This window comes from Cetorhinus maximus, chromosome 29 (genome assembly GCF_964194155.1).
Source record: "Cetorhinus maximus chromosome 29, sCetMax3.hap1.1, whole genome shotgun sequence".
Classification (NCBI taxonomy): Eukaryota; Metazoa; Chordata; class Chondrichthyes; order Lamniformes; family Cetorhinidae; genus Cetorhinus; species Cetorhinus maximus.
In genome coordinates, this window is record NC_135907.1 from 20,828,025 (window position 1) to 20,851,405 (window position 23,381).

The window sequence follows — 23,381 nt, forward strand, 5'->3', positions numbered from 1 at the left end:
TGTGTGATTGAAACTGTGTGTGTGTGAACTTGTGGGAGAATGTACGTGGGAGAGAGAATCTGTGCGCTTGTGTGAGAGAGAGAATCCGCTTGTGTGTGTGTGAGAGAATCTGTGTGTGTTTGTGTGAGAGAATCTGTGTGTGTGTGTGAGAGAGAGAATCTGTGTGTGTGTGAGGGAGAATCTGTGTGTGTGAGAGAGAATGTGAGCGTGTGAGAGAGAGAATCTGTGTGTGTGTGAGGGAGAATCTGTGTGTGTGTGAGAGAGAATGTGAGCGTGTGTGTGTGTGAGAGAGAGAGAGAGAGAGAATGTGTGTGTGTGTGAGAGTGTGTGTGAGAGAGAGAATTTGTGCGTGTGTGTGTGAGAGAGGTTTGTGTGTGTATTTGAGAGAGAGAATCTGTGTGTGTGTGAGAGTGTGTGTGAGAGAGAGAATTTGTGCGTGTGTGTGTGAGAGAGGTTTGTGTGTGTATTTGAGAGAGAGAATCTGTGTGTGTGAGAGAGAAAGAAAATCTGTGTGTGAGTGCGTGAGAGAGAGTGTGTGTGAGTGAGAGAGAAAGAATCTGTGTGAGAGAGAGAGAATCTGTGTGTGTATGAGTGTGTGAGAGGATGTGTGTGTACATGCGTCTGTGTGAGAGAGAATGTGTGTGTGAGTAAGAATCTGTGTTTGTGAGACGGATTCTGTCACACACGCCCAGATTCTATGTGTGTGTGAGAGTCTGTGTTTGTAAGAGGGAGAATCTATGTCTGTGAGAGAGAGAGAGAGAGAGAGAATCTGCATGTGTGTGTGTTTGCGTGTGTGTGATAGAGAATCTGCGTGTGTGTTTGCGTGTGTGTGATAGAGAATCTGCGTGTGCGTGTGTGTGATAGAGAATCTGCGTGTGCGTGCACGCGCGCGAGAGGGGATCTGCGTGTGCGCGAGAGGGGGGATGCGCGCGTGTGCGAGAGGGGGTATCTGTGTGTGAGAGAGAGAGGGTATGTGTGTGTGCGTGAGAGAGAGGGTATCTGTGTGTGCGTGAGGGGGTATCTGTGTGTGCGAGAGAGGGGGTATCTGTGTGTGAGTGAGGGGGTATGTGTGTGTGTGAGAGAGAGAGGGTATGTGTGTGTGCGTGAGAGAGAGAGGGTATCTGTGTGTGCGTGAGGGGGTATCTGTGTGTGTGAGAGGGGCTATCTGTGTGTGCGAGAGGGGGTATCTGTGTGTGCGAGAGGGGGTATCTGTGTGTGAGTGAGGGGGTATGTGTGTGTGTGAGAGAGAGAGGGTATGTGTGTGTGTGAGAGAGAGAGGGTATGTGTGTGTGTGAGAGAGAGAGGATATGTGTGTGTGTGAGAGAGAGAGGGTATGTGTGTGTGTGTGAGAGAGAGAGGGTATGTGTGTGTGTGAGAGAGAGAGGGTATGTGTGTGTGTGAGAGAGAGAGGGTATGTGTGTGTGTGTGAGAGAGAGAGGGTATGTGTGTGTGTGAGAGAGAGAGGGTACGTGTGTGTGTGAGAGAGAGAGGGTATGTGTGTGTGTGTGAGAGAGAGAGGGTATGTGTGTGTGTGTGAGGGGGTATGTGTGTGTGCGTGAGAGAGAGGGTATCTGTGTGTGCGTGAGGGGGTATCTGTGTGTGAGTGAGGGGGTATGTGTGTGTGTGAGAGAGAGAGGGTATGTGTGTGTGTGAGAGAGAGAGGGTATGTGTGTGTGTGTGTGAGAGAGAGAGGGTATGTGTGTGTGTGAGAGAGAGAGGGTATGTGTGTGTGTGAGAGAGAGAGGGTATGTGTGTGTGTGAGAGAGAGAGGGTATGTGTGTGTGTGAGAGAGAGAGGGTATGTGTGTGTGTGAGAGAGAGAGGGTATGTGTGTGTGTGAGAGAGAGAGGGTATGTGTGTGTGTGAGAGAGAGAGGGTATGTGTGTGTGTGAGAGAGAGAGGGTATGTGTGTGTGTGAGAGAGAGAGGGTATGTGTGTGTGTGAGAGAGAGAGGGTATGTGTGTGTGTGTGAGAGAGAGAGGGTATGTGTGTGTGTGTGAGAGAGAGAGGGTATGTGTGTGTGTGTGAGAGAGAGAGGGTATGTGTGTGTGTGTGAGGGGGTATGTGTGTGTGTGTGAGGGGGTATCTGTGTGTGTGTGAGGGGGTATCTGTGTGTGTGTGAGGGGGTATCTGTGTGTGTGTGAGGGGGTATCTGTGTGTGTGTGAGGGGGTATCTGTGTGTGTGTGAGGGGGTATCTGTGTGTGTGTGAGGGGGTATCTGTGTGTGTGTGAGGGGGTATCTGTGTGTGTGTGAGGGGGTATCTGTGTGTGTGTGAGGGGGTATCTGTGTGTGTGTGAGGGGGTATCTGTGTGTGTGTGAGGGGGTATCTGTGTGTGTGTGAGGGGGTATCTGTGTGTGTGTGAGGGGGTATCTGTGTGTGTGTGAGGGGGTATCTGTGTGTGTGAGAGGGGGTATCTGTGTGTGTGAGAGAGAGAGAGGATGTGTGTGTGAGAGAGAGAGGGTATCTGTGTGTGTGAGAGAGAGAGAGGGTATCTGTGTGTGTGAGAGAGAGAGGGTATCTGTGTGTGTGAGAGAGAGAGGGTATCTGTGTGTGTGAGAGAGAGAGGGTATCTGTGTGTGTGAGAGAGAGAGGGTATCTGTGTGTGTGAGAGAGAGAGGGTATCTGTGTGTGTGAGAGAGAGAGGGTATCTGTGTGTGTGAGAGAGGGTATGTGTGTGTGAGAGAGAGAGAGAATCTGTGTGTGTGAGAGAGAGAGGGTATCTGTGTGTGAGAGAGAGAGGGTATCTGTGTGTGTGAGAGAGAGAGAGGGTATCTGTGTGTGTGAGAGGGGGTATCTGTGTGTGTGAGAGGGTATCTGTGTGTGTGAGAGAGAGAGGGTATGTGTGTGTGTGAGAGAGAGAGGGTATCTGTGTGTGTGAGAGAGAGAGGGTATCTGTGTGTGTGAGAGAGAGAGGGTATCTGTGTGTGTGAGAGAGAGAGGGTATGTGTGTGTGTGAGAGAGAGAGGGTATGTGTGTGTGTGAGAGAGAGAGGGTATCTGTGTGTGTGAGAGAGGGTATGTGTGTGTGAGAGAGAGAGAGAATCTGTGTGTGAGAGAGAGGGTATCTGTGTGTGAGAGAGAGAGGGTATCTGTGTGTGTGAGAGAGAGAGAGGGTATCTGTGTGTGTATGTGTGTGTGCACACGCGCGAGGGAGAATCTGTGTGTGTGTATGAGTGTGTGAGAGGATGTGTGTGTATGTGCATCTGTGTTTGTGAGACAGAATCTGTAGTGTGAGGAGTACGATTACAGGGAGTGCTAAACTGTCAGACATGCCGTCTTTCAGATCAGACGTCAAACGAGGGCCTTGTCTGGCCATTCGGGTGGCTCTACTTCGAGAAGGGCTGGGGAATTCTCCCCGGGCTAACACCAATCCCTCAGCTAACACCTAACAGCAGATTTCCTGGTGGTTATATCACTCTGCTGTTTATGGGAGATTGCTGTACTTCAAATGGCTGCCACTTTTTCCGTGATAGCGACCACGCTCCAAAAAGTGCTCCATTGGGATGTCCTGAAAGGCGCTATAGAAATGCAAGTTTGCTCTTTCTGTTATGGCAACAGCTGTTGTGCTGCAACTATCCTCAGCGGAGTGGAAAGGGAGGGAGGGAGGGAGGGAGGGAAGTCAGCCAGAGTTCCAGTTCCTAAATGCTTCCCAATGACCCCCTACTGGAAGGTGGGAAACACAAGCAAGGCCAGGATAAGACTGGGATGGACTGAGCTATTCAATGGGCTATAAGCCCCCCAACCTATCCCCCAGCAACAACCTCAGGCTGAATTAAAGAACTTGCATCTCGATAGTACACAATCCACCAAATATCCCTAAAGTGATTCACTTCCAAAGTTGGAATGTCGGAAACCAGGCAGCCAATTCGGACACAGCAAGATCCCACAAACAGCAACGTGACGGACGACCAGATTTGTCTGATTTATGGAGTGACGTCGGCTGAAGGAGAAAGGTTGCCCAGGACGCCAAGGAGAACTCTCCTTCTTTCCATGGGATCTTTTACACCCACCCCAGGAAGGCAGACAGGGCCTCAGTTTAACATCTCCTCCAACAGTGCAACATTCCCTCAGTCCCGAAGTGAAGGTGTCGGCCTAGACTGCGTGCTGAAGCCCCTGGGATTGGGTCTTGAACCCAGGATTTTCGGACTCGGGCGAGAACCATGAAGGCAAGCTGGTGTTGGAAGAAGGGAAGGGTGCCTGGGCTAATCCCAATGGGCGAATTGTCTGATGAGGAAAGGTTAGACAGGTTAGGCTTGTATCCAATGGAGTTTAGAAGAGTTAAGAGGCGACTTGATTGAAACCTTTAAGATCCTGAGGGGTTTTGACAGGGTGGATGTGGAGAGGATGTTTCCTCTTGTGGGAGAATCTAGAACTAGGGGGGTCACTGTATAAAAATAAGGGGTCGCTCATTTAGGACAGAGATGAGGAGAATTTTTTCTCTCTCAGAGGGTTAAGTCTTTGGAACTCTCTTCCTGAAAAGGCGGTGGAAGCAGAGGCTTTGAATATTTTTAAGGCGGAGCGAGATAGATTCCTGATTAACAAGAGGGTGAAAGGTTATTGGGGAAGGTGACAATCAGATCAGCCATGATCTTATTGAATGGCAGAGCAGGCTCGAGGGGCCGAGTGGCCTACTCCTGCTCCTGGTTCACATGTTCGTACCTTGGTGAGAAGAGGGTGATAAATGAGGCAGGGGGGAGAGGGGGGTGAGTTGATTTTTAAAAAAACCCTCAGCTCGAGTTCCTGTTCTGCGGGGAAGGTTTAACAATGTACCAGCTGCCAACTCTCGACACATTTATTTTATTATCACACACGCTTTGCATAACGGGAAGCGTTTATAGATGCTCAACTGAAATCATCGTCACGTCTGCAGCAGTTCGGGAAGGAGGCTTGTCAGCACCTTCACAAGGGCAACGCGGGATGGGCAACAAACGCTGGCCTAGCCACCGGCGCCCACCATCCTGTGAAAGAATAAAGGGAACCGGTCATTTTAGTGCCTGTTTCCCCTTCGGTGCTCAGTGGCGCCCTTACCCGGACTAGCCGACACCCGGCTCCAGTGTTACCGTCCACCTCCCCGTGGTACTGATACCTCCTCGTGGTACTGATACCTCCCCCACTCACAGTGAAGAGGCGCAGATCAGCCGATGGTACCAGGACCGGGGCAGAGGAGGGCACAGCTTTTAAGGTTTTTAGGCAAGGGGAGAACTTGTTATTTATAAAAGGTAGTAAGTGGTCAATGACGCGCTGCCAGTGAGGGCGGTGAAGGCCGAGAGGGTCGACGCCTTCAAAACGAAACTGGATGGGAATTTGAAGGAAATAAACTTGCAGGAGAGAGCGGAGGGACGGGACTGACTGGGTTACTCTGCAGAGGGCCAGCATGGGTTCGACGGGCTGAGTGGCCTCGTTTGGTGCCTGACTGAAGTTGCAGCACGGAAACTGGTTGTTTACTTTTGATTTTCTTTATTCTTTTCATGGGGTGTGGGCATCACTGGCTAGGCCGGCATTTGTTGTCCATCCCTAGTTGCCCTTGAGCTGAGCGGCCAGCAGAGGGCAGTTAAGAGCCAATCACGTCGCTGTGGGCCTGGAGTCACATGTAGGCCAGACCGGGTGAGGGTGGCAGATTTCCTTCCCTAAAGGGGCATCAGAGAACCCAGATGGATTTTACAACAGGGGAGGTGGTGGCAGTGGTATTGTCACTGGACTAGTAATCCAGAGACCCAGGGTAATGGTCCGGGGACCTGGGTTAGAATCCCGCCAAGGCAGATGGTGAAATTTGAATTCAGTAAAAATCTGGATGACCCCAAAACCATTACCGATTGTTGTAAAAAAAATAAAAACCACCAGCTGGGATTTGAACCCATGCCCCCAGAGTATTAGCCTGGGCCTCTGGGTTACTAACTCAGTGACGTTACCACGATGCCATCAAGTCCCCTAAATTTAATACAACTGCCTGTGTTTAAGCTCCACACAAGCCTCTTCCCACCCCACAGCATCTCAGCATATCCTTTTACTCCTTCCTCAAACACGTGTTTATTCAGTCGCCTATTCTCCACCTAAACCACTGTCGTCATATTGTTCCCCACTCTCTGGGTAAAGAAGTTTCTCCTGAATTCCTTACCTGATTTCTTGGTGACTACCTGATATTGATGGCCCCTGCTTTTAATCTCCTCCACAAGTGGAAACATTTTCTCTATCTTTTCACCCTTTTATAACCTTCAGGTCACCCTCAACCCTCTCCTTTTCTAAAAGGAGCCCTGGGCTGTTCGGTCTCTCTCGATAGTTTATAATCTCAGTATCATCCTTGTACATCTTTTTAATACTTTCTCCAGTGCCTCTATATCCTTAGTATAACAAGGCCACCAGAAATGACCACAGTACCTCAGGTGTGATCTATCCAAGGTTCTATGTAAGGTTCTCCGCTTTTCAAGAGCTTTGTCTGCACAGCTTATGACATAGAATTAAAAGTTCAGGAACCAGGAGAGTTGCTAAGTACAGCGAGAATGAAAAAGATAGCCAAGTACGGACATTGGAAACAAAGAGTCAATAGCCTTGGCCTGGCAATACGTTAGACATTAGCGTCGCGGTAATGGCTCTGGGCTTTATTTTTAATTCATTCATGGGATGTGGGCTTTGCTGGCTGGGCCAGTATTTATTGCCCATCCCTAGTTGCCCTTGAGAAGGTGGTGGTGAGCTGCCTTCCTGAATGGAAGGCAGCTCACCACCACCTTCTCAAGGGCAACTAGGGATGAGCAATAAATGCTGCAGTCCATGTGGTGTGGGTACACCCACTGTGCTGTTAGGGAGGGAGTTCCAGGATTTTGACCCAGCGACAGTGAAGGAACGGCCGATATTGTTCCAAGTCAGGATGGTGAGTGGCTGGGAGGGGAACTTCCAGGTGGTGGTGTTCCCATGTGTCTGCTGCCCTGGACTAGTGATCCAGAGGCCCAGGCTGATGTTCTGGGTTTACGTGTTCGAATCCCACTGTGGCAGGTGGAGTAACTTAAATTCAATTAATTAATAAATCTGGAATTGAAAAGCTAGCCCCCTGTAATGTCAATTGTCATTAAAAATAACCCATCTGGGTTCACTAATGCCCCTTTAGGGAATGAAATCTGCCATCCTTACCTGGTCTGGCCTACATGTGACTCCAGACCCACAGCGATGTGACTGACTCTTGAAATGGCCTGGCAAGCCACTCGGTTAGAGGGCAGTTAGGGACGGGCAACAAATGCTGGCCTTGCCAGCGACACCCACATCCCGTGAAAGAAATAAGGAACAGAAACAAAAATACCTGGAAAAACTCAGCAGGTCTGACAGCATCTGCGGAGAGGAACACAGCTAACGTTTCGAGTCCGTGTGACTCTTCACCAGAACTAAGGAAAAATAGAAGAAAGGTGAAATATAAGCTGGTTTAAGGAGGGGGGTGGGACAGGTAGAGCTGGATAGAGGGCCAGTGATAGGTGGAGATAACCAAAAGATGTCACAGACAAAAGGACAAAGAGGTGTTGACGGTGGAAAGGAATAAGGAAATTGAATTGAGGGTAAAAGCAGAAGGAAACTTGGATGGGATGTGGGCTGAGGGAGGCTTGAAGAAGCAAGGTGTTGCCAACAGACCCACTAAGGCCATGGTGAAAATGCACGAAGAAACCCATAGCACTTCCTCTGGTGATTGGTATATCCACAGACCCTGGGTCTTTTTGCTCCTTAACCCCACTTAGACTCTTATTTCCCAATGAGTATGTGGCACTGTCTAAAGGGAACGAAGGTAAGAGGGGCAACACACACACACACTTAATTCAGGGTCACAAGTGACGCAGGTCCAGTTCCGCGGGGTTTTTAACTTCACTGCCCAACTGCAAGCGGCTGCAGATACTCCAGCAGAGTCTGCACGAGGGCCGTGCACTGAGGGAGAAACAGGTTGCTGGACAAGCCTCCGGTCCCTTTCTTTTGGAAACACCCTCTCAAGGTCCTGCAGGTCTACAAGTAGCTGTGTGATCATCCGTACAGTATTTTCAAACCCCCCTCTGCTTACATAATGCCAACTGCCAATGCACAATGCAAACCACAAGCCTCACGCATCATACACATACATAACATGCCACACACACACATACATAACATGCCACACACACACATACATAACATGCCACACACACACATACATAACATGCCACACACACACATACATAACATGCCACACACCGTATACACCGTTGAAACCCATACACATGTCGCACGCGCGCACAGACACACGCGCGCACAGACACACGCGCGCACAGACACACGCGCGCACAGACACACGCGCGCACAGACACACGCGCGCACAGACACACACATGCGTGCACACGCACACACAGACACGCACACATGCGCTCTGATACGAGATCCACCAGCCGTTCAACCTTGAAAAACTGCCACTGCCACCTCATAAGACACCATCTGTCTGTTCTCTGCTCAACTGCTTCATTCTGCAACACCGGGTTAGGCGCATGTTTGCTTACAGCCTGTGTCATTCCAAAAAATCCGCTTCATGGGATGAGAAAAGTGGAGGTTGGATGGGGGCGGGGGGGGTGGGGGCACAATTTAAAACCAGAATATGTAAGGGGACCACCAAAAAGAGCAATTTCTTCAAACGAAAATTCTAACTGAAGTGTCAGCCAGGTAGAGGTGAATCAGCCCCAAATTAGGCCTGTAGGTGTGGATTGAAAAGCAAAGGAAGGTAACAGGCCCAGCACAGAGGGGATAGGGTCATTGACCAATTGGGTCAATAGTGAACAGGCTGTGGCCAGAACATCTGCAGGAACTACAGTGTTGGGAGCTGAGGTACCATCACAAAGAGAGGAGACAAATTGACCAAATTGGCCAACACAAATAAAAGGGGTGGGTTTGAGACAACGCGAGGAAGTGGGCGGGGGTGGGGGGTGGGATATGTACAGGAAGTAATTCGGCATCAGTCGGGGGGAAACGTTTTATCCATTCTCAACCTCCAACAATCTTTGTTCACAAGACAAGAAGTGGCGATGGGTGTGGAAGGGTTGCTGGTGAACTCTCTCCCAGTTTAACCTCGGTGGATCTGGAAGCAAGTTAGTCACTTTGGCCGGGATTTTCCAATCCCGCCAAAGGTCATTGGACTTTTACCCTCACCAAATTTGAAAATTGCGGCCTGTGTGTGAGATCCACTTGGTGGGAAATTCAACTTCATGTTCCATTTTCTGGAAGTCTGAGGAGATGTGAAAATAAAAAAATGAACATGTTCTTAAACAATGGAAAAGCTCCGAAACTGAACTGCAATCATCCCAAATGATTCCTTGCTCCCGTTCTCTAGTCAATTACATACATGACCTCAGAGAGCACACTGTCACCATGTGAACCTCTTCACATTGAGGCCAAAAGAAAAAGGAGGGATAAGGCCATTCGGCCCTTCAAACCAGCTCTGCCAATAAACACGATCATGGCTGATGATCTACCTCAACTCTACTTTCCCATCCATTTCCCATATCACTTGACCTCCTGACAGAGCAAAGATCCGTCTATCCCAGTCTTGAACACACTCAACGAGTAAGCCTCTGGGGTACGGAATTTCCAAAGGTTCACCGCCCTCTGAGCGAAGTCATTTCCGCTCAACTCAAGTCCAAAACGATCGACCCCTTTATCCTGAGCCTGTGACCCTGAGCGCTATAGTCCTCTCACCAACACTTTACACTTCTGGTATCTTGGGCAAGGTGGGGAGGAGGGTTGGGGTAGAAGATAGGAGGGAAAAAAAGCATGGAATTGGCCAATACTCGCCTAGACGTTCACTGCACTATAATCCAGTTGTGACGGCAGCTTATAAAAACAAAAAACTGCGGATACTGGAAATCCAAAACAGAAACAGAAATACCTGGAAAAACTCAGCAGGTCTGGCAGCATCGGCGGAGAAGAGCACAGTTGACGTTTCGAGTCCTCATGACCCCGGAGAAGAACACAGTTGACGTTTCGAGTCCTCATGACCCAGGAGAAGAGCACAGTTGATGTTTCGAGTCCTCATGACCCCGGAGAAGAGCACAGTTGACGTTTCGAGTCCTCATGACCCCGGAGAAGAGCACAGTTGACGTTTTGAGTCCTCATGACCCTAAGGGGTCATGAGGACTCAAAACGTCAACTGTGCTCTTCTCCCCCGATGCTGCCAGACCTGCTGAGTTTTTCCAGGTATTTCTGTTCCTGTTTTTGTAACCGCAGCTTGTCAGCGCTTGGGGCAGGTCACAGTTGACCTGTTCTAACTTATCGACTCTGCTTCCACTCCCTCACAGCAGAGAGTAGAAGCCTTTTGCTCTTATCACTTTACAGACCCTTGCACACGTGTCACGTCTCCCCGCACTCAGTTGGAAGGAGGAAAAGTGCCGCCGAAATGGCAGGGAATAAATGATGATTAACAAGCAAAGGACAGAAGGCGATCCAATTGTGTCGGCCGTAGCTAAATGGGCCGCACTCTCACCACTGAGTCATGAGGGCTGTGGGTTCAAGTCCCACTCCAGGACCTCAACACAAGCATCAAGGCTGACACTCCAGTGCAGCACCAAGGGGAGTGCTTAACCTTTGCAGGGGGCTGTCTTTTGGACCAGAGATTAGGCCAAGTTTGCCATCTCAGCTGGGTGGATAAAGACCGATGGCCACTATTTTGAAGACGAGCAGGGGAGTCACCCCCCGGACTCCTGCTCAATATATATTCCTTCACACACCAAAAAAATACTATCTGATCATTATCATATTGTGGCATGTGGGAGCTTCCTGTGCACATTTTGGCTGCTGTTTCTGACTTTACAACAGTGACGACACTACAAAAGCATTTAACCGGCTGTAAAGCACTTTCAGGCCTCCTTTGGTTGTGAAAGGTGCTATGTAAATGTAGGTCTTTTTTGTGTAACATCTAAATAGGCTGCAGCAGAATAAATGGAGTAATTACATCCTGGTAACTGCAGGTATTTAGTTCCATCACATGGGCCATCAGGAGGCCATGAAACAACATTCCCCCAATCTTCACTGAACTGACTGGTGCTCTCCTGATATCGGCAGATTGCCAAATATTGACGATGCTGCCAACACTGTATCTGCCCTGGGAGTGTTTGATGGGGACAGTGTAGAGGGAGATTTACTCTGTATCTAACCCCGTGCTGTACCTGTCCTGGGAGTGTTTGATGGGGACAGTGTAGAGGGAGATTTACTCTGTATCTAACCCCGTGCTGTACCTGCCCTGGGAGTGTTTGATGGGGACAGTGTAGAGGGAGCTTTACTCTGTATCTAACCCCGTGCTGTACCTGCCCTGGGAGTGTTTGATGGGGACAGTGTAGAGGGAGCTTTACTCTGTAACTAACCCCATGCTGTCCCTGTCCTGGGAGTGTTTGATGGGGACAGTGTAGAGGGAGCTTTACTCTGTATCTAACCCCGTGCTGTACCTGTCCTGGGAGCGTTTGATGGGGACAGTGTAGAGGGAGCTTTACTCTGTATCTAACCCCGTGCTGTCCCTGTCCTGGGAGTTTTCGATGGGGACAGTGTAGAGGGAGCTTTACTCTGTATCTAACCCCGTGCTGTACCAGTCCTGGGAGTGTTTGATGGGGACAGTGTAGAGGGAGCTTTACTCTGTATCTAACCCCATGCTGTGCCTGTCCTGGGAGTGTTTGATGGAGACAGTGTAGAGGGAGCTTTACTCTGTATCTAACCCCGTGCTGTCCCTGTCCTGGGAGTGTTTGATGGGGACAGTGTAGAGGAAGCTTTACCCTGTATCTAAACCTGTGCTGTACCAGTCCTGGGAGTGTTTGATGGGGACAGTGTAGAGGGAGCTTTACTCTGTATCTAACCCCGTGCTGTACCTGTCCTGGGAGTGTTTGATGGGGACAGTGTCGAGGGAGCTTTACTCTGTATCTAACCCTGTGCTGTCCCTGTCCTGGGAGTGTTTGATGGGGACAGTGTAGAAGGAGCTTTACTCTGTATCTAACCCCGTGCTGTACCTGTCCTGGGAGTGTTTGATGGGGACGGTGTAGAGGGAGCTTTACTCTGTATCTAACCCCGTGCTGTACCTGTCCTGGGAGTGTTTGATGGGGGACAGTGTAGAGGGAGCTTTACTCTGTATCTAACCCCATGCTGTCCCTGTCCTGGGAGTGTTTGATGGAGACAGCGAAGAGGGAGATTCACTCGGTATCTAACCCCGTGCTGGCCCTGACCTATGAAACCCAGGTACTAACAAGGGTGTTAAAAATAATGGAAAAGTTTTCCATTCCCAAAATGTGGCATCTTTAACCCTCATGACCATAAATATTCACCAATAAATATACACAAAACAATCTTAGGAAAAATCAGGAACAGCCCAGGATGGAAGGAAAGGAGAAAATAAATCAGTCAGAGGGGCATCTCCCTGTGGCACCACTTGTAATGAGTGACAAGTGACAGGGCCTCTGGTTCAGCGAAGGCAGAGGTGGTGGGGGGCAGAATATAAAGAAACAAGTGCTGTGTAAGGACACACTTGCTTATTCATTTGTCCAGAGGCTGCTTGGTGTGGTGGTGTGTGAAGCAACCACAGGGAGAGACAAGAGTTCATATCAGTCTATATCTGAGCAACGAACACTCCAAATACTGATCTGCCGCTTCTACACATGCCCCATAGTGCTCGCTCCAAAGCATTTTATGTCAACCCACTGTCAGAAGAAGGTCTCTCTGCACCTTTTTGTTTGCTTCTCAAGGATGGCAAATTATTTTGCTATTTAGCAGAGGCTGGATTGGGTCGTGTGTGTCACATCCACCTCTCTCCCAAACCCTCTCTGCCCTCCTCTTCCTCCTCCTCCTGGCTGTTTTTAGCACCCTCCAAACAGGGCAGCCTTCCCCGCTCCCACCACCACCCCCCCAAAAAGGGACATTTGCACGCTGTGCCCCTCCCCTCACCAATGCAAAGAGGTGCGAGAGCGCAGAGGGTGTCCTCTCTCCCTCGGAATGAGTAGCCAAGGCCAAGAACACCGAGTGCAGGTCATCGCAAACACAAACTGCGAGTCTGGGAAGACAAGACCTATAAATAACTGTGTCACTCTGTGTTCTCTCACAGTTCCACCAGGATAATTATGTGAAAATGTCACAATTTATCCTGCACTACCATCTGGCCACACTGCCTCACCGACACACTGTCCCTCCGCCCGTCAACATCAAATTACTCCACGGCCTCCGCTCCAGCCCCTACATTCTGGATTCTTCCAGATTCTGGTCCTTTGTTTATTCCCCATTCCCTCTGCTTCCATGGTGATGGCAAACTGTCCGGCCGCCCCTCCCCCGACAGCCTCACCTTTAGCCGCCAGTTTAAAATCCACCTTGTGGACCACATTTTCAGCCACCTGTCTTGGTTAAAGAAAGAACTCGCATTTCTATAGCGCCTTAGGATGTCTCAGAGCGCTTCCCAGCCAACTGAGTACTTTTAAAGTGCGGTCGCTGTGCTAATGTAGGAAACTGTCCAGAATCCTGTGATGCTACGCTACGTTCAAGGTACTGAATAAATACAAACAGTTGGTGGGCTTTATTAAAGACCCAGTGGGGAACAAATTAAATCTTATACCTTCAGAGCTGTGGCTCACTCGGTAGCGCTCCCACCTTTTCGGACGCAAGGCTCTGGGTGAGGGTCCCACAAGACTTTAGCACAAAAGTCCCGGCTGACTCTGGAGTGCCGCCCCGAAGGAGGTGCCAATTTTCGGATGAGGCGTTAGTCTGGGGGGGTGACGCTCAGGTAGGTATAAAAGACCCCATGGCACTATTCCGCAGGGGCGTTATCCCCAGTGTCCTGGCCAATGTTCATCCGTCAATCATCATCACAAAAAACAGATCATCTGGCCTTTAACAAATTGCTGTTCGTTGGGGCTTGCTGAGAGCAAATTGGTTGCCAGATTTCCTGCAATGCAACACTTCAAAAGTCTTTCATTGGCTGTAAAGCATTGTGGCCTGGTGGTCGTGAAAGGCACTATATAAATGCAAGTCTCGTGGCTTCTGAACACTGCACTTTCCCAAAATCCTGATGACAACACGGTCACTCTCGTGTGGCACCCTCCCTTTACGACATCAGTACATTTCCAACAAAAAATGTTGTTTTGTTGACTATTAAAGTTAATGTCGATCGTTCCCAGGTCAATCTGGCAGTAGTAAATTGCTGACAAATGATTTTATCCCAAAAACAATTTGTTCTACTGAATTCGGGAACATCTTAGCTTCCTGTAGACAAAAACGACTAGGACACTGCACCATGGCAGGTTAACAACACCCCAAACAAACTGACCATTGTTTGCCTGGATTATGCGTTGGTGGCTGGTTAATCAAACTAAAACTCACTCGGTGTGAACTTTAGCTTTGGATAGATTAGAGAGCACAATCCCCCACAAGTGGACAGGCAGATACCATGTGCCACCCTTATACCTCGCAGCCTCTGACAAGATGACTCTATCCCCTTGCGCTCTACTTCACTATGAGTCAGAGAGAGAGAGAGAGAGAAAGAGAAAGAGAGCTACTTTCACCACAATGCCACTTGAAAGAAAAAAAACTGCTGACTACAACATTTATTTATTCATTCAACGTGAATGAATTAATCATTAAATGAGCCAAAAGCAGAGGGAGCCATTAGCTCCAGCGCTGAAGCACTGAGCTTCTGACTTGGGAATTCAAGTTCAAATCGCAGCCATTCCCATTTGGACATCCCTCCGCACGGGCGGCTTGACAATCCCATCGGGAGGAGGGGAAAAGGGGGAAGTTCTCAGAGGTAAGCAAGAGGTCAGGCTGATTGGCGATGGCTTCCATGAAGACGACTGCAAGCTTGGCAATATTATTCACCCAGTGAAGAACGCCGGGAAGTACTACACAGAACGGTGAGCACAGAAACAGGCCATTCGGCCCATCTAGGCTATGCTGGCATTTATGCCCCGAAATAGCCTCCTCCCCAGCCCTCTTAGTCTCACTCTATCAGCATCCTGGGAAAAAGATTTTCCCCTTTAAAAGAAAAACTCAATTCCTAAAATAATTGACTAACCCTTGGTAAAAACGAATCACCTCAAAATCGTATTTGTCATTTTTAAAAGAATGACAGATGAAACAGCATCTAACTACCGTGTACTTAATGCAAATCTGAGTGTCACTCGGATATACAAATGCTGTGTGATATACAAATACATAGACATGGACCCATTATGCATTGGTTCGCCTCCAGACCCACACTATAAAAAGTGTTCGCCTCCACGAGTGAAGGGAGGCTGAATATTGTCACCAGTCACCTTATAAAATATATCTACAGAACTCCTGATTGTTTCTCCAATGCATCCATCATATGGTCTGCAGACCAACACATCACAATTATATTCCGAGTTAATCACTGCAGAGAAGCCGTTCAAATACCAGTGGGGCACAATATAGTTATGATAAACCCAGCGCATTGGAGGGAATCATGTGTGACTATGTAGTTGCTGGTAATGAATTGCTCGCCTACAAATCACGATAAGCAACAATAATCATTGATACAAACTCGCTGGAGGTTGCCAGATGAATTCGAATCCCCTGCATTCTGAAGTAGCAGTGAATTTGCTGATATTTTTAAAAAAAATTTATAAACACTGCATTTTAAAAAGGGCATGGTCAGGACCGAGTCACCAACCAGTAATGGAAGCAAGTCAATGATATATGGGTTTAAATCACTGACAGGAGGTGTTAGCAACCAAAGGGGGTGCAGCAGATGCAGGTATTAAAAAAGCATCACGTTTTAACAAGACTGTACATTTAAATGCAGAAGGTAGGGGAAATATATATTATGTCTACATAAATACATATATATTAATCGCCCCCTTCGATCTTACCAATCATTCCTTACACAATTACTGAAACCGTGCATCTGTTTTTGGACTAGATTTTTTTGGTGCACAGATCACCGAGCCTGAAACCCGGTCCATCTCGACATGACAGGGATCCAATTGAAAATATAAGGGGTGTGTGTATGTTAAATCATGGCAACATAGTGTGATCGCCTGCAACCCACACAGACCCTCCAATTCTCAATATGAAACTATCCGCATTTCCAAAAGATACAATTTGCAGATGGACAAATTGTATCGGGGTTCTTTCTTTCTGTTGGCTACAAGACGGGGCTTTGATCAAAATGCAAAGTGCATTTCGCGCACAGTCTCACCCTCCCCCTTCAAATAAAATTTTTAAAAAAAAATAGGGCAGGCGAAAAGCCTTCAGCCTCACAAATCACTGTATTCACCCTACATCAGGATCGACATCTCTCTTAGCAGAATGTCAGTGGGGTAGGGGAATGGAGGGGGATGAGAGAAAGGCTGGGTGGGTGGTCAGGCATCTCCCCCCACACACACAACACACACACACAACACACATCTAAGAAAAGGGACCTTTCCAGCAAAGTGGTCACACTTTTCCGCACGTTTTGGGTGGAGGAAAAAAAAATAAAAGGAAAAACGAAGGGATGGTGACTGGGGCACAATAATAGAAATCTCAGCATTCCTCCCCAGACCCCTTCCCCAAACCAAAGGTGCTTTTGCAGTGATTCAGAATCAAATGCTCTTTTGGTAAAAGCGCCCATTTATCAAACCATATTCCCAATTGCATGCATTTAAGATATACTCACATCTGCAAGCCAAGGTTCCAGCTTCTCGCCCTCTCCTTGCTCCCAGCTTTTCCCACTCCCCCCTCTCTCCCTCTCCACTTTATCCCTACCTTCCACCCCTCCAATCTTTAAAGGGCAGGGGGGGATTTCAAGCAATTGCAATTTAAATCCCCCCCCCAACTTCCACACCCCACCCCCCTTCCAAAAATAAAAATTAAAGAGCTCTCACTCATCCACTACTTCCCATTGAAAAAAAAAGGGAGACAGGGTTCCCAGAATCCGTCCCTGCAATGCCCGCCCACCTTTACTCCAAAGGGAACCAAGTTGGGAAGCCCATTTCGGATCAAGCTGCGGAGCGCCTCCCGGACGTCAATCAGCGTGACGGACAAGGCGCGCTGACCAATCGCCTGCCAGCGCTGCCGAGTCCCCGGGGATGGGTGGGCGGCCACCAGCCTGACTGACAGGCGGCGCCCTCCAATGGGCGGGGGAGTGGAAGCTGGCCAATGAGGCTGGAGCAGGAGGCGGGACTCCGAATAGGGATGATGTCATGCTCCAAGTGGGTAATGTCATTCTAGGGCTGGGCCAGGTGCGGTAACCTGGGATTGGGGGGGAAATAAAAAGATCCAAACTCAGATTCCTGCAGCCAGCAATGGTGCCAAATAAATCTCCTTCCACACAATGCATTGGGAGGAAAGGGTGTGTGGGGGAAGCATTTAAAAAAAATAAGGCATTGCTATCCTTTTGCATGCAGCCAATCTGAATTCCCCATTCAGAAATACATGATTGAATTCAGAATTCTGGACAGGGACCATTCAATTCAGAGGTTTCATTTTCCACTTGGAAATTCAATGAAAACTCCTGTCATCCGAAGAGAGAGAGAGAGGAAAAATAAAATTGCAGGGGCTGTGGGGCAAAGGGGGCAAGGATGAGCTGAGTTGCTCTTGCAGAGAGCTGGCGCAAACATGAAGGGCCAAATGGCCTCCTTTTGTGCCCGGGACCTTTCGATGATCTGCATTGACAGTTACATGGTGGTGGGCATCAAATATAGGGGTTTTCGCTGCCCCCAAATTTTAGACCACCTGGTCTCTTTTCTAGCGTTGCCAGACCTGCCCATGTATTTGCAGCATTTTTTTCATTTCAGGGTTCCAACATGGGCAGAGTCCTTTTTTTTTTAATATTTGCACTCCACTTGCAAATTGTTATGCTGCGCAGGATTCTTTGTAACATCAATTTAATTTAGGAGGTCCAGCCTAGTACACACAGTGTAGCACAATCAGTTCTGATCAGTTCTGTCATGTTGTCTCTTCTCTCTCCTCCCTTCCCTTTCCAATCCTCAGATTGGTTAGGACTCTGTCACCCTCCTGTGAAAGCACCTGGTGGTTTCAATTGTATTATTTCCACTAATGGACCATATTTAATCTTGTTTGTTGATGGCCTGGTCAGTTTATTGTGTTGCAATCATTGTTCCCTCCGTTGCTAAAACTGTTTTCTAGAAATGCTTCCCTGAATGCTCCCTTTAGTCCCTGCCATGATTATCTTGTACAGCAGAGCACTGGAAGTAAAGAATTGAAATGCTGTTTACCTGTAAATGCTACTTTATTATGATTCATCACAGTTTTTTTTCTTTATTCTTTCATGGGATGTGGGCGTCGCTGGCAAGACCAGCATTTGTTGCCCATCCCTAATTGCCCTTGGACTGAGTGGCTTGCTAGGCCATTTCAGAGGGGCAGTTAAGAGTCAACCACATTGCAACTGGGTCTGGAGTCACATGTAGGCCAGACAGGGTGAGGATGGCAGATTTCCTTCCCCTAAAGGACATTCGTGAACATTGCTCTTACTGAAGCGGAGAATAGAATCGTAGAATGTTCACAGCACAGAAGGAGGCCATTCAGCCCATCGTGTCTGTGCCCATTCCCTTCAAGAACAATTCAGTTCGTCCCAATCCCCAGCTCTTTCCCTGTAACCCTGGAAGTTCCTTTTTGTCTCTTCGGGTGATTACCCTATTCCCTTTCAAAAGCCACAATTGAACCTGCCTCCACCACACCCTCAGGCTGTGTATTCCAGATTCTATCCACTCACTGTGTAAAAATGTTTTTCCTCATTTTGACTTTGGTTCTTTCGCCATTCCCCTTAAACCAGCGTCCTCTGATTCTCATCCGTTCCACCAGTGGGAATAGTTTCTCCCTATCTGACATCTAGACCCCTCATGATTTTGAATACCTGTACCAATTCTCCTCTCAACTTTTCCTTCACTAACAAAATCAACCCCAACTTCTCCAATCTATATATGTTACTAAGGTCCCTCATTCCTGGAACTATTGTAGTAAATGTTTTCTGAAGTCTTCATATCCTTCCATTGTGCCCACTGGGTTGGCAAAATATGCCTGGAGATTAGGGTTTAACCAGGGGTGTCTCTATTAGTACAAGGTATTTCCTTACACTGGTCTGTTCATATCTTCTCAATGCGCCAGGAGGTTCAGCATTAAGTGCCACATCTTGACATTATTCCATGAAGCAGGCTTGCTTGGCTGCAGTTCCACAGTACAGGAGGGGGTCTTGAGAAGGCTTTCAACACAGAGTAAAGTGCTTGCAAACGCTAACATAAAAGTGCAGTGCAAATTTGTTTTTGGCCTTATATGTGTTCAAAGCTGTGCCAATCTTTTCAAATATTAAAAAAGGACATCCATCTTGCAGAAAAAATTGTCTTTTTTCTTTTTACATGACCCACCATGCTTGCTTTATCAGTGTCAGTTGTGGTTTAGTGCAACAGCACTCTTGCCCTTGAGTCAGAGGGTGATGGGTTCAAGTGCTACTCCAGAGGCTTGAGCACAAAATCCAGACTGACATTCCAGTGCAGTACGGAGGGAATGCTGCACTGTCTGAGATGCCATTGTTTGGGTGAGGCATTACTGAGGACACGTCTGCCTCTTCAGCTGTAAAAGTTCTATGCTGTTATTTTCAAGAAGATTAGGGGTGTTCTTCCTGGTATCTGGGTTAACATACATCCCTCAGTATCACACTGCTGTTAGTGGGAGCTTACTGTGCACAAAAATGACTGCCACACGTCCCTTACAACACTGACAATGCTTCAAAAGTACAAGTACAGGTACAGTGTCTCAGATCCGGCTATCAGACTTTTAGAAAATGTGCCATGCGTCAATTTTAATTGAATAAAATAGAAAAATAACTTAACCTGTACAATTCGGCGAGGCACTGCATTGGCGTGGTAAGACGCCGGACTAGTTATCCACTTCGCCGCTTGCATGCCAGTCTTTTCCCACGCTCCAAGTGACCCTTGACCTCACCCAACTCGTCTTAAGCCCGAACTGCCCCACGGCCCGAACCGCCCCACCCAAAATCCAGCAAGATCCGTGACCTGGCACAGCCTTGGTCCTGAGGCTGCCGGGGTTCGGAGAGACTGTACTGGAACTTAATTGGCTGTGGAAGCGTCTTGAGACATCCTGAGGTCATGAAAGGTACCATAGAAATGCCAGTCTCTATCTCGTGGGAGGGGGCACTCACTGCCAAACAATCATTTAATGAGGGAACGGCTTCCCTCTGTCACTTCATCATCATCCAGCAAGCAATGGCCTCATTTCTTTACCATTCCTAGAGGTGAAGGAAAGGGACAGGAGTGGATTGAGCCTGCGATACTAGTTTTTACATTTCCTCTCCTCGTTATCTGAGGGCTCTGAATCTCGCTGGGATGTAATTCCACAGATGCCAGCAGCCTCGATACTTTACCCAAATAGCCATGCCTCATCTAGCCAGCGTGTGTTGGCAGACCATTCGTTGGCATCTCAGCCAAGCATAATCCTGTTTGCTTATAATATCAGCTGCAGCTCAGTGAGAAGATCTCTCGCCTCGGAGACAGAAGGTCCTGGGTTTAGATCTCACTCCGGAGACTGGAGTGCAAAATCCAGGCTGACACTCCCAATGCCAGTACTGAGAGAGCAGAGGCACTGTCACAAATGTATCTCTCAAGTGAGAACTAAACCAAAACCCAGTCTGCTCTCTCAGGTGGACATAAAAGACCCCATCACACTAATTCAGAGAAAGGCATGAGAGTTATCAGAAGAACGTAAGAAATAGAAGCAGGAGTAGGTCATTCAGCTCATTGAGCCCACTCAGCCATTCAACACAATCATGGCTGATCTGATTATGGCCTTAACTCCACTTTCCTGCCTGTCCCCCCAGTAACCTTGACTCCCTTGTCGATCAAAAACTCAGCCTCGAATGTATTCAATGACCCAGCCTCCACTGCTGACTTTGGAAGAGAATTCCAATGATTAAGGTCCCTCTGAGAGAAGAAATTCCTCCTCGTCTTCGTCTTAAATGGGAGACCCCTTATCTTTAAACTGTGCCCCCCTAGTTCTAGTGTCCCAGATAATGTTTGTTGCTCAATCAACATCACTAAGAACAGAGATGCCGTCGATGCTGCCAGACCTGCTGAGTTTTTCCAGGTAATTCTGTTTTTGTTTTTATCACTAAGAACAGGTTATTTATGGCCATTATTACATTCCTGTATGTGGGAGCTTGCTATGCGCAAATTGGCTTGTGAGTTCCCGATATTGCAACAGTGACTACCCTTCAAAAGTACTTCATTGGCTGTAAAGTGATTTGGAACCTCCTGAGGTTGTGAAAGGTGCAAAAAAATGTCAATCTTTCTCCCTTTCATCCAACACCCCCTTTCCAGTAGACACTAATACGGAATAACAATGAGGAGTAGAAACTCAAGTTCAGGGAAATTGGAACCAATTTTAGCTCTGTAATTGCTGCTGTGCTGAAAAGGAGTTAAATCAGTACAGACGGCGAACTCAAAAACTTCCTTACATCTCAGTTGGGCACTCTTACCGCCAAACGTCATGCCCTCCTATCCAGCCTATAGTCACTCCTACCAGGATACCGGTTGCCATGGCATGTCAATGACTTTCCTGGATTAACTGGGGTTTATACTGTGCGAGGTCCCCGACTCTTCAGGGGTGATTGGCCACTTGCCTCCCTAAGCGTCATGACCGTGTGCCGGACGTGTCACACACCTTGCTGGTCTCCGCCTTCTGAGTCATCGTCCGACAGACTTGTTAGGATCTCCCTGCCTCATCCGCCATTCCCAGTCTTCATGCACTTAGAAGGGGTGGTGTCCCCACACCACCCCAGCCAAAGCTGATGGGCGCCTCCCTTAGTTGTGAAAAGACAGACGGGTCGCGATCCCAGGGTATGGCAGCTACCAGATACCTGGAATCATAAGTAAGAGCGAGAGAGTTGGGGGACACTAGGTTCCCCTTTTGATGTGGGTGTGCAGCTTGGCAGGGGATCAAGTGTCCTAGCTCTCACAAACATCTCCCACATACCCCAAAATGTCATGTATGCACACGATTAGAACAGCGCATTAAGTTTTAGTTCTGTCAAATGTTGGGTGTTATAAAAGTTATGGAAGAGGTTGAGGAGAGAGCTACAAGAATGTGCTAGCTTAGAGAAATTGTTGAGATGCTTAATAAAATGAGTCTATTTACTTTAACCACCTCCTGCCCAACACTACAACCTCCTCCAGCCTTGCAGCTTCCATGGTCTTCGTGCTCCTCCAATTCTGGCCTCTTGCAAATCACTGATTTTCATCACTCTGCCACTGGTGGCCATGCCCCCATCTGCCATGACTCTAGACTCTGGAATTCCCTCCCTAAAACTTATCGCCTCTCTATCCTCCTTTAGGATACTGTATAAAATTTTTGGTCACTTGTCCTCATATGTGACTTGGTGTCAATGTTTAGTTTGGTGGTGAAGTTTTACTTTTTAAAGGTGCCATATAAATGCAAGTTGATCTTGTTGGTTAGAGAAGCATAGACTTTAGGTCGATTTGATTGAGGGATATAAAATAGTTGAAGACCTGATTACATTCTGATGCACAGGTTATTTCAGTTAGATTGAGGAAGGGCCAGGAGTCCAGATAGGGTTAGGCACTCCTGCTTTTCCCTGAGGACATTAGGCTATTGGGACGACTTGCCAGTTTGTGTAGTGACTCCCAGACTCTCTCTGCAAACTTTCAAAAGAGAACTGATGGGGTGGGGATGACGTCTTATAAAAGGTAGATGAAATTCCGGTAATATAAGCGGGGCAATGTGCTTTCCTAGACTGGGTTTTGACCCCCTGTGGACGGGGGTGGATGGTGCAGAAGGGGATTTTTCCAGATGTTTTTCCTGCCCAGTGGACTCGGGCTTTTATCTGGAGATTTAACATCTGCTAGTGGGTGTGGAGTCTCTAAACACGCTGTGGTGGGGGGGAGCTTGGTGAGGGGGTGGGGGATGGGTACGGGGACAGGCTTAATTGTCCTTTCATACCCATCATTTCTGATGGAAGGTCAAGGACCTCAAACATTAACTCTGTTTCTCTCCACAGATGCTGCCTGACCTGCTGAGTATTTGCAGCATTTTTTGTTTTTATCTCAGATTTCTTGCACCTGCAGTATCTTGCTTTTGCATTGTTTCTGTGTGCTGGTGCTACATTCTTGTGTAGACTATGGTTCCATAGGTATTAACCCGTTCAAAACAATGAAAAGTAACATCGGTCATTAAGCTTGCAGATTGCAGTTTCTACCCTGAGGTGCTTAGAACTGATCCGATCTGGGATCTGATCTGAATTCGTTGATCTTGGAAGGATCAGCAATTAAAATAAACTGTTAGTCATCTGTGTAACTTTTTTTAAATTCATTCACGGGATGTGGGCTTCACTGGCTGGGCCAGCATCCCTAATTACCCTTGAGAAGGTGGTGGTGAGCTGC

The 23,381-nt window shown here is 48.0% G+C and overlaps 1 protein-coding gene across 6 annotated transcripts in view; it reads right to left on the bottom strand.

Annotated features, from left to right (window-relative positions):
• LOC144669379 (liprin-alpha-3-like) overlaps window positions 1-16,917 on the bottom strand; it is a 206,040-nt gene extending 189,123 nt beyond the window's left edge. For 4 of the 6 annotated variants that reach the window (XM_078531767.1, XM_078531768.1, XM_078531765.1 and 1 more), the window contains exon 1: window positions 16,628-16,917. The gene's annotated coding sequence lies outside the window, so the exon portion shown is untranslated. Of the gene's footprint in view, window positions 1-15,839; window positions 15,942-16,627 lie in introns of those variants that run through there. The other 2 variants (XM_078531769.1, XM_078531766.1) reach the window with 2 other exon arrangements.
• Between the last annotated feature and the right edge of the window lie 6,464 nt (window positions 16,918-23,381).